Source organism: Apodemus sylvaticus, chromosome 3 (genome assembly GCF_947179515.1).
Source record: "Apodemus sylvaticus chromosome 3, mApoSyl1.1, whole genome shotgun sequence".
In the NCBI taxonomy this organism is placed as follows: domain Eukaryota; kingdom Metazoa; phylum Chordata; class Mammalia; order Rodentia; family Muridae; genus Apodemus; species Apodemus sylvaticus.
The window spans coordinates 148,492,762-148,502,513 of record NC_067474.1 but is presented as its reverse complement, the minus strand read 5'-3'; the positions used below and the strand labels follow the sequence as shown (position 1 = coordinate 148,502,513).

Below are 9,752 nucleotides of genomic sequence, written 5' to 3'. Positions count from 1 at the left end.
CTGGGAGGCAGAGGCAGGTGGATTTCTGAGTTCGAGGCCAGCCTAGTCTACAGAGTGAGTTCCAGGACAGCCAGGGCTACACAGAGAAACCCTGTCTCGATAAAACCAAATCCAAAAAAAAAAAAAAAAAAAAAAAAAAGAGTACTGGCTGCTCTTCCAGAGAACTGGGTTCAATTCCCAGCACCCAAAAGGCAGCTCACCACCATCTGTGACTCCAGTTCTAGAAAATACAATGCCCCTCCTGGCCTCTGCCGGTACTGCAGGCATGTGGTGTACCTGTGTACACACAATTAAATAAACCAGTTTTTAAAGCCAGGAAGGCTGATAGGCTGGCTCTGTTACAGTGAGTGCCTTTTGTGTGAACGTGAGGGCCTGGATTTCCTCCCCATCATTCATGTAAAAGACAGAATGTGGGGGTGCACACTTGTAATCCCAGCCAGACAGGTCATCCCTGGGATTCGATGGTTAGCCTGTTTGTGAAGCTCAGGCCAAGGAGATGGTTTGTCTCAAAAAAATATGGTGGACAAGGACAAAGAACGGACGGCACCTGAGCTTGACCTCTGATCTCTATTCATACATGCACACATATGCATCTATACATACATACCTACACACACACACACACACAAACCACCTGAGAATGCACCAAAATGCAAGATTAATTTACCCTGGGATGAGGTTTGAGTTTGTTTGTTTGTTTGTTTGCTTGTTTATTTGTTTGTTTGTGAAGTCTCCACAAGAGTTGAGAAGAATCACGCAATGAAATTATTTCCAAATTTAATTTGCCTGAAGATTTAACTTCTTAATGTGAAAAATGTATCCAAAAATTCCAATGCCTTGCGGATTCAGGCTAGAGTTTACAGCAGCCCCTGCAGAATAGGCGAGAACGGCCTGGAAGATTGAATTAGGACCCCAGGAGTGCTGAGCTGGTCCCGGGAAGCCTCCTGCTCCTGCCGGCTCACAGTCCCAGTGGCCAGGATGGTTCCCATTATAACCAGGAAGTGTCCAAGCCTGTAGGAAGAAAGGAATGCGGGTTCACAGAAGAGCCTAGCCCTTCTGCCCCGCAGCAAAATCCCCCACCAAGCCCTCTTAGCTGAGCTTTTGAAGGTGACAAATGGTGTGTCATCAATGGGGACAGGAACTCTTCACCATCTATGCAGGGGGGCGGGGCAGCGGCTGAGTGTCCGTGGCTCTTTAAGGCCTTCACGGATGACAATGGGAACTTGGGTTGGTTTTTTATTATTTTTCTCCTTCTCTCCATAATTAACCAACTAATTATCCTCTTCTGCCCACTAATGAGTCACTGGAGACTCAGAAGGGAGAGGAAATATCTGCGATGCTCTGCTGGGAGGTCTCCAGTGTCCCTTCCGTGCTGTCCACAGGCTCTGGCCACCAGGCATGCATGGTCCCTTCACCATTCCGAGCAGAGAGCTGCAAACTTGTGACCTGAGGCCAGTCCACTTCACAGCTCTGCGCCGAGCAGTGCTCCAGGCAGCTTCTGGAGCCACAGAAGTGAGGCAGAGGGTGCCCGGGAGTTCAAGGTCAGGGGGCCAGCTCCCCACAGCAGGGGCTCCAGCCACAGGGTGCCTGCCTCCTCTGCCCCATCTCCCACTTCCTTTGTCCAGGTGTATCTAGCAGCAACATCCGGTCTGCTGGGTGGCTGCTTCCACAGAGACGTTCACCAGAGCCCGCCAGAGGCTCTGTGTCTCTAGAACCTTCCACACAGAGTTCTTACCATCACACAGTCCCTGAAGACACCATGGCTGCTCTATAAATAATAGCCAAGGAAGGGCTCGCTCCTAACTCCAGAACTCCTCAAACCCGGTGTGAGAAACATGGAGCAGGAGGGTCAGGGGAGCCTCTGAGCCACTCAGCTCTGCACAGCTCAGACCCTCATGTGAAATACCCATAGCTACAATATCACATTCTCAAAGACACATTGCATGCATATACATGCATGTAACGTGTAAATGTGTGTATGCAACCTTATGTGTGTATACTTGTATGAGCATGTGTGTAAAGCACCAAGGGTCATGCCCCATTGTTTGTTTGTTTGTTTGTTTGTTTGTTTGTTTGTTTAGAGGGAGGATCTCTCACTGAACCTGGAGCTCAACAAGTTGTCTAGACCTGCTGGCCAGGTATGCCAGCAATCTACCTGTGTCAGCCTGCCCAGTGCTGGGGTTACAGATAAATCCAGCTACACCTGGTTTTTACATAGATGCTGGGTGTCTTAGGGTTTCACTGCTGTGAACAGATGTCATAACCAATGCAACTCTTAAGAAGGACAACATTTAACTGGGGCTGGCTTACAGGTTCAGAGGGTCAGTCCATTATCATCAAGGCAGGAACACGGCAGCATCCAGGCAGGCATGGTGCAGGAGGAGCTGAGAGTTTTACATCTTCATCTGAAGGCTGCGAGCAGAAGACTGACTTCCAGGATACCAGGTCTTAAAACCCACACCCACAATGACTCACCTACTCTAAAAAGACCACACCCACTCCAACAGGGCCACACTTCCTAATGGTGCCACTCCCTGGGGAAGCACTTACAAACCATCACACTAGGGATCCAAACTCAGGCCTCAAGCTTGTGTGACAAGCACCTACTAGCCTGAGACATCTTCCCCTTCCTTTCTGGGACTATTTAAGGACATGGGGAACAGCTCCCAATGGCCTGTGGGTGGTTAGTGCAGACAGACAAACTGCAAGGAGGCTTGGGCCGCCTGATGCAAATAAGAGATAAGAGTGAACCGCTGCTCTGTTAGGCAGCAGCTCCGCCTCCCCGAGCAGCCAGACAACAGAGGAGGGGCTGGGTGGCCAGCTAGGTACTTTCATAATGTGCGAGCGTTCCCCCATGGACGTTTAAAGCCACAGAAAAGCTCTTCCAGTGTCCACGGTTCTAGTTTATGAGTCGTTTTCCAATTAAGTGAAATATTACAAAGCCCCCTGCTCTGTAATCCGGGTTAATCAGTAGCAGTGTTTGGGGCACACGTCTGGATAATCTCTCGCTATGCACAGAGCCTTGCTAGGCTCACTGTGAGGGGGACCCGCCTGAAGAGACCCAGCCCTGACTTCGGGAGACTAGGTTACCTGGCAAGAATGGAGAGACTCAAACTATGCCCTAGGCCAGGTATCTCCATGAAGGAACCTGTGAATCCATCCAGAGGCCCAGGAGCATTGGTTGGGGTGGGGGGTGGGATGGGGGAACCTCTCGGAACTGATGTCCCCCAGGCTGGCTTGGGATGGGCTGTGTTAGCTCTGGGGACCTTCAGGCTTTGGGCAGGTGGCACCGTTTCACACTATTATAGCTAAGATGAGGCTATGGACAGGAAAGCCTGGTAGTCACGGCCTGGCTTTTCTATTCCCTGATACTTCCCTGGAGTGGACAGTGAGTCTGCCCCACTCTGGCTGCCTTCCAGAGTCACAGGACCTTAGTGTGTATCTGAAGTAGAAGGGTCCCACAGGGATCAGGGGATGGACGCCCTCATTAGGAAAGAGGATGGGGCTGCAGTTGGTTTCCAGCACTGTGCCCCACAGTGGCTCATCCCTGTAGTCTCAGTAATTGGGAGGTGGAGGCAGGAGGATCAGAAGTCCAAAGTCATCCTTCGTTAGATAGTGAATTCAAGGATAGCCTGGGGTACATGAGACCTCAAAAATAAACAGGACCAATGAGCGGTCAGTAGGTAAACGTGCATGCTGCTAAGCCTGCTGACCTGAGTTCAGATCCCCAGAGCCCATGTGCTGTCTGGACACATTGACCTGAGCATCGGCAACCAACCCAGTGACCAGAGCAGTGACCACAGCAGGCTGCTGGGGGATGCCATGACTCCCTCCTGCCATCCTCCCCTACCCCCCCACCCCCACCCCGGACAAGTTAGAGACTGCAACAGTACTACAGGGCCTGCCACACACCGAGGCTGGCCCTACGAAGCTGAGACTGACCACAGAGTGGTCTGAATGTATCAGAAAACCAGCATGCCATCTGCCTGCATCTCCACACAAGGAAGGAAGAAGGGCCTTCTCTTAGCCAGGGGTGGTGGCCCAAACCTGTCACAACAACACTCAGGAGGTCACAAGTTCAAAACCAACCTGGGTGGCATAGTAAGACTATGTACACAAGTGTGTGTGTATGTGAGAGAGAGAAAGACAGACAGAGACAGAAAGACAGACAGGCAGAGAGACAGACAGAGAGACAGAGAGAGGGGAACAAAGACTTGTGGTAGCCAGGCAGGCCAGATTTAAAGTCCCTGCTCAGCCTCTTCCAAGGTGTCTTAGCCTCAGGTACTTACATAACCATTTGTACCTTCCTTTCCTAATGTATCAGCCAAACTGAACCTGCTATGGTCACTATAAGAATTAGATTAAATAACATCTAAAAGGTACTTAGCCTCTTGTTAGCCTGAGGGCATCAGTAGGACAGGGAGAGGTTGAAACCATTGCGCCCACTCTACACCGTAGGATCTGGCCCTTAGACAGGAAGCTCAATAAAACAAAAGTGGATGGATGGGTGGGTGGGTGGATGGGTGGGTGGATGGGTGGGTGGGTGGGTGGGTGGATGGGTGGGTGGGTGGGTGGGTGGATGGGTGGGTGGGTGGGTGGGTGGATGGGTGGGTAGGTGGGTGGGTGGATGGGTGGGTGGGTGGGTGGATGGATGGGTGAGTGGGTGGATGGGTGGATGAGTGGGTGGATGGATGGGTGGGTGGGTGGATGGATGGGTGGGTGGGTGGATGGATGGGTGGGTGGGTGGATGGGTGGGTGGGTGGGTGGGTGGATGGGTGGGTGGGTGGATGGGTGGGTGGATGGATGGATGGGTGGGTGGGTGGATGGGTGAGTGGATGGGTGGGTGGGTGGGTGGATGGATGGGTGGGTGGGTGGGTGGATGGATGGGTGGGTGGATGGGTGGGTGGGTGGATGGATGGGTGGGTGGGTGGGTGGATGGATGGGTGGGTGGGTGGATGGATGGGTGGGTGGGTGGATGGATGGGTGGGTGGATGGATGGGTGGGTGGGTGGATGGACGGGTGGGTGGGTAGATGGGTGGATGGGTGGGTGGATGGACGGGTGGGTGGGTAGATGGGTGGGTGGGTGGGTAGATGGGTGGATGGGTGAGTGGATGAGTAAATATGCCCATCCACTATTAGTATGTCCCAAAGCAAGTTAAGAAGTAAACACCTGGGAGCCATCTCCCCCGGTTTTCCTGAGGAATGGCTTGGAGGGAGAACTGCAGGTCTTGTGCTTGCCAGAGACAAGGTACCAATACTCTCTAGGCCTTTTGACCTTCAACAACCAAAGGGATCAGCTAGACACACACTTGTTTAATGGCTTGGATACACTCTCAGAAACAGAAGGCACATTCAGAACCAAGCTCCAAAGGAAGGCTGGGGTTGGAGGGGGGGGTCGTGTACTCAGAAGCCACAGAGAGGAGACTACACGCAAAGCACGGAGCCCACCCAGGGTGAGGGTTTTAGTAGAAACCCTCTCTGCAAAAAGTTAAGTCCCCAGAGTCGCTCACAGGAGGCAAGGTGGCAGGGACAAAGCTCGGTGGACCACTCTCTGCTCCCTGGAGACAGCAGCCTGGCAAATTGGGCCTGTGGAGCCTTGGCAAGAACAGGGTGTGACTCCCTCCTTAGCGTTTGTAGGGGAAGCCAACCCTAACAAGAGAGCTTGAAGCCTCAATTCATTCTATGTGGGTGGTCTCCAAAAAGACCTAGCCAAGAATTCAGTCTAAAGTGGTCCCAAGTCAGCAATGACCACAGGCTCCTGGCAGGAGTCACTGCTAATCCTTCTGTGGGAATCCACCTTCCACCTAGACTCAGGGATTGCCCCATGGTGAACATTTAGTTACAGAAGCTCGACTGGGCATCAAGCATCGCAGGAACACCAGGCTGCAGAGTCAGACACCAGACTCCCCGGCTCACCCAGCACAGGGCATGTTCTCAGCTTACGTTCTACTTTGTATTCAACCCTGGACCTCAGGCCAAGGGATGATGCCACCCGCAGTCAGGATGGGCCTTCCCACCCCCAACCTCCTCACAGGCATGGGCAGAAGTTTGTTTCTTAGGCCATTCTAGACCCTGTCAACTTGACAATATTAACATTGTAGCAAGTATTTGCTACAAATACACCCCTGGGTGATACTATAACTGTATTTGCAGACCAGCAGGATGGCTCAGTGCATAGAGACACCTGCTGCCAAGCCTGAGAACCTGAGTGCAATCCCAGGACCCACAGGATGGAAGAGAGAGCCAACTGCTGAACCTGTCCTCTGATCTCCATACACATGCACTCTCTCTCGCTCTCTCTCTCTCTCTCTCTCTCTCGCTCTCTCTCTTTCTCTCTCTGTCTCTCTAATTATAATGAAAAATTAAAATGTGTTTGCTACTTACCATCTAAACTTCACTAGATTCCTTTACTTTTTTCTGGCAACACATGGGAGTGAAGCTTCCAATCACCACACAAAAAGGTAGAAGTTTCTAGAAGCACTGGAGATGAGGAGACCAACGGCATCTGAGTCAGTTACAACTAAAGGGTTTTTTCCTCCTTTTTAAAAAATCTTTATGTGCATTAGTGTTTTGCCTGCATAGATGTCTGTGTGACGGTCTCAGATCCCCTGGAACTGGGGTTACAGACAATTATGAGCTGTCATGTGGTTGCTGGGTCCAGTGTCCTCTGGAATAACAACCAGGGCTCCTAACTGCTGAGCCATTTCTCCAGCCCCACATCTGACTCTTCAAGCGCAGCCAGAATCAGCAAAGGCCCATGAGCTGGCAGCTTTAACCTGGGAGGAAAACGCACCTTTAGAGAAAATGCTTTTTTAAATGAGACTCAAGTAAAAAGCGTGGTCAAACAAATGAAAACTGAGTGAGTTTGTCAAATTAATGCTCATTTTCAAAATAAATTTCCAAGCCTGAAGTGGTGGTGCACACCTCTGGGGAGGCAGGGGCAGATGGCTCTCTGTGAGTTTGAGGGCAGCCTTATGATCTACCTAGTGAGTTCCAGGACAGCTAGGGCTACATAGAAAGGATTTGTCAAAGAAAAGAAAAGAAAGAAAGAAAGAAAGAAAGAAAGAAAGAAAGAAAGAAAGAAAGAAAGAAAGAAAGAAAGAAAGAAAGAAAGAAAGAAAGGAAGGAAGGAAGAAAGGAAGAAAGGAAGAAAGAAAGCAAGGAAGGAAGGAAGGAAGGAAGGAAGGAAGGAAGGAAGGAAGGAAGGAAAGAAAAAAGAAAAAATAAAAAAGATAAAAATACATGAATTGTCAAAGGACAGACTCCCTCAGCAGGACTGAGGTGATGCCAGGCAGCACTGAGAGAAGTAGGGCACAAGGAGCAGAGCCAGAGGAAGTGTGGCAGTGTGGCAGTGTGGTGGTGGGGCAGCATGGAAGGGCGGGGCAGAGGCGCGGGGTGGTGGTGTGGCAGCATAGTGGGTGGCAGCGAGAAAAGTTAGACAAAACGTTAACCCTATGTGGGACTGAAAACCAAGGAGGAATGAAAACAAATGACAACTAGGCGTGGTGTGTTTATGAGTGTGTATGTGAGTATGAGTGTGTGTGCATGTGTGTGAGTGTGTTTGTGTGTGCATGTGACTATGTGTCTGTGTGTGAGTGTGTATGTTGTGGGGGGTATCTGTGAATGTGTGTGTGTGCATGAATGTGTGTGTATGTGCATGTCTGTGTGTGTGTGTCTGTGTGTGTATGTCTGTCTACATGTGCATGTGTGTATGTGTCTGTGTGTTTGTGTCTGTGTATGTCTCTAAGTGTGTGCATGTTTCTGTGTGTGTATGTCTGTATGTATGAATGTATATGCCTACATTTTTGTTATGTTTGTCTCTGTGTATATGTGTGAGTGTGTGTGTGTGCATGCATATATGTGTGTCTATGTCTGTGTGTACATGCATGAGTGTGTCTCTGTGTGGGAGTGTATCTATATTTCTGTGTGTGTATGTGTGTGTGTGTGTGTGTATGTGTGTGGATGGATGGATGAATGTGTCTGTGTGTTTCAGTGTATATGTCTATATTTCTGTGTGTTTATGTCTGTCTGTATACATGTAATATGTGTGAATGTGTGAGCATGTCCATGCATGTATGTGTGTGTGCGTGTGTTTTACTGGAATTTGAACCCAGACTCTCACACAGACACACACACACACTCTTCCACTGAGTCATACCCCTAGTCTTCTTTTTACTTTCTTTTAAATTTTTATTTATTTTTATGTTTTGTGTATGAGTGTTTGTCCAAATGTGTGTACCCATGGAGAAGAGAAAAGGACACTGGATGACCTGGAACTGTAGTTGTAGGAGATTGTGAGCAGCTGTGTGTGTGCTAGGAGCTAGCCCGGGGTCAGTGCTCTAACACTGGGCCGACTCTCCAGACCTCTGTTTTTGCTGTTATTTTGTGACTGGGACTCACTAAGTTGCATAGACTGATATGAACTCACACTATAGTCCAGGCTGGCTTTGAACTTGTGATCTTCTTGCCTCAGTCTCCCAAGTAGCAGGGCTTATGGGCCTGAGCTATGAAGTCTAACAGTATTTTAGAAGATTTTTATATTTTGGAGAAAAGGATAATGATTACCTTTATAATTGAGTAGGAGGATATATTCCCATTTTTAGAATTAAATTTAAACTTGAGATAATAAAGAACAAATACATTTTTAGAATCATTATATTCCAAAATATCACATGGAGGTTATTTATACTAAAAAGAATAAGGCATCAGGAGCTTCCCACTGAGGTCAGGCATAGGGAAATCATGTCTCCTCTGACACTCCCATTCAAGATCATACTAGAAATTCTAGCTAATACAATAGGGCAAGAAAGAAAAAGAATCGCAGATCAAGAGGGGAAAAGGAGAGAAGTGTTTCTTCTCAGATTAGTTTAGTTTTTTATGTCAAAAATTCAAAAAAAATTACCAAATAGTAAAGCCTTACAATAGGCCGGGCGTTGCTCCTACCTCCCTCTCCTGATGCTGGGATTCTGTGCATCCCACGCTATGCCCAGATCATCTGCTCCTTAAAAAATAAATAAATAAATTGGGTTTCCATCTGTGCCCGGAGCTGATCCTGTGCCACAGCGCTCCATACCCAAATACCTTCGGGACAGAGCCGGTCTCCCAGGAGTGCCGACAAACCTGTGAGCACAGGTAAGACCACCACTTCTGCTCAAATTCCTGGCCCAAAAGGGACCCGCTCAAAGCAATCGGGACACAGGAACCAAGGAACAGGCAGGTTTCAGGATCCCTCTGGTTTCTGTCTGAACCCCGGAGCTGACCCTGTGCCACAGCTCTCCATACCCAAACCCCTCCTGGAGAAAACTGGTCTCCCAGGAGCACTGACACATAGGCTTGCAGGAGGGACAAGCCACAGTCAGAGACAGCAAGACCAGCTAGCACCAGAGATAACCAGATGGCAAGAGGTAAGGGCAAGAACATAAGCAACAGAAAGTAAGGAATCATCAGAAACAGTTCTCCCACCACAGCAAGCCCTGAATACCCCAACACACCAGAAAAGCAAGACTCTGATTTAAAGTCACATCTCATGATGATGATAGAGGGCCTTAAGAAGGACATAAATAACTTCCTTAAAGAAATACAGGAGAACGCAGGTAGACAGGTAGAAGCCCTTAAGGAGGAAACACAAAAATCCCTTAAAGAATTACAGGAAAAACCACCAAACAGGTGAAGGAATTGAACAAAACCATCCAGGTTCTAAAATTGGAAATAGAAACAATAAAGAAATTACAAAGGGAGACAACCCTGGAGCT

The 9,752-nt window shown here is 49.0% G+C and overlaps 1 long non-coding RNA gene across 1 annotated transcript; it reads right to left on the bottom strand.

The window, feature by feature from the left end:
* Positions 1-760: 760 nt before the first annotated feature.
* On the bottom strand, positions 761-2,426 carry LOC127681461 (uncharacterized). The gene is made up of 2 exons (XR_007977124.1): positions 2,311-2,426; positions 761-1,011 (listed from the first exon to the last, which is right to left on the bottom strand). It is a non-coding gene; the product is annotated as an uncharacterized LOC127681461 (long non-coding RNA).
* Positions 2,427-9,752: the final 7,326 nt, after the last annotated feature.